Below are 1,450 nucleotides of genomic sequence, written 5' to 3'. Positions count from 1 at the left end.
CTCTATTTGACCTCTAAGGATTGATTGCTTGTAATTATTATCTCCTTTATTAACAAAAATGGTGCACAACATGTGCCCCTTGGTTCAAAAAAGAAAACGATGAGCAGGCATCTTGGAAGGTCATCCGATCTCCAGTCACTTGGGATAATGTGCTGGATCAGACCAGTCTCGACGATGCCAGTGGATCCGGAAGCTACGACAGGTCTATTGGGCATGCATGGGGAAGAATCTCACATGATTAGCACGCTGTGAGATCGAGGTCATGCGACATGATTTGTCAGTGTTGACCGTTGATTGATGTTGTACTTCTGTTGCAGCGATAGAAAAAGAAGAGGGTCAGCTCATCGAGCCTGGCGTACTAGCATATTCCATCTCACGAATCATGAGCAGTTTAGAAACAATTTTCTAAGCAGCATATTCAGAATAGAGTTTAAAACATTAGCTAAGCACTAATTACCGATGAACCAGCTGGCGTACTATGTTCCATCTCACGCATCATGAGCAGATTATAATTAAAATAATGAAGCCACCATATCTGGCGTACTATATTCCATCTCAAGCATTTATTTTTGCAAAAAAAAGAAGCTAGATAAAAGCGGAAACAAAAATGGTGAAAACAATAAGGAATATGGCATGAGATCAGCAGGTCGTTGCAAGCAATTAGTGAATGTTTCACATTTCACTTGGAAAGGCTTGAGGTACCAGTGGATGTTGGAGCAATAACTAGGAAAGCCAACTACCCACCGGCGGACCTACCGGCCGCCTCCGCCTAACAAGCAGGTCTATGGCCGCGAAATTAGAGACGTGTTTGTGCTTGACAGTGACGACGTCAACATATCCCTATATAATTTCAGGGTGCCCTAGTACAAGTGGCTCAACGGTTTTGCTGTCGATCCTCAGGCCAGAGCACGCGGATCGCCAGGCATGTTAATGTTCTATAGTATATCTCATGTGGTTGCATAGATCTGGGAGAAGAGGAACGCGTCGACGGAGAGGTCTGCCATGAGTGCAGGAAACACACAATGGGATACTTAATTGGCGTGTCAGCATACTTTGGACTGGTTCTATCTCTTGCGTCAAAAATCACGGTGGGACACGCAAGATGCGAACCGAAGGTTGGAGCAGCAAGTACGCGGCCGGCGGGCATTGGCAAGTGGCTATAGAGCTGCGGTCGATGTTCGCAGAAACTCTTCATGAGTGCAGCAGGAGGCTGCGCGGGCTCACGAGACCAGGCTTAGTCAACAATAGCAGTGATATAGTGGTAGAGCCGCACACGGTGTAGCACCGTTGGGGCGGCCATACGTAAACAGCAAAAGGGACGCTTGAAGACGTGGATGCTATATATACCAAGATATGGATTTACACATGAACCGTTCCACAGATCTGTTTTATTCTGAGGAAAACAAACTCTGAAAATTACATCATTGAACATTGCAAAGGGCAAGCAACA

Source organism: Triticum aestivum, chromosome 7D, assembly GCF_018294505.1.
Source record: "Triticum aestivum cultivar Chinese Spring chromosome 7D, IWGSC CS RefSeq v2.1, whole genome shotgun sequence".
In the NCBI taxonomy this organism is placed as follows: domain Eukaryota; kingdom Viridiplantae; phylum Streptophyta; class Magnoliopsida; order Poales; family Poaceae; genus Triticum; species Triticum aestivum.
This window is presented reverse-complemented; position numbering follows the sequence as displayed.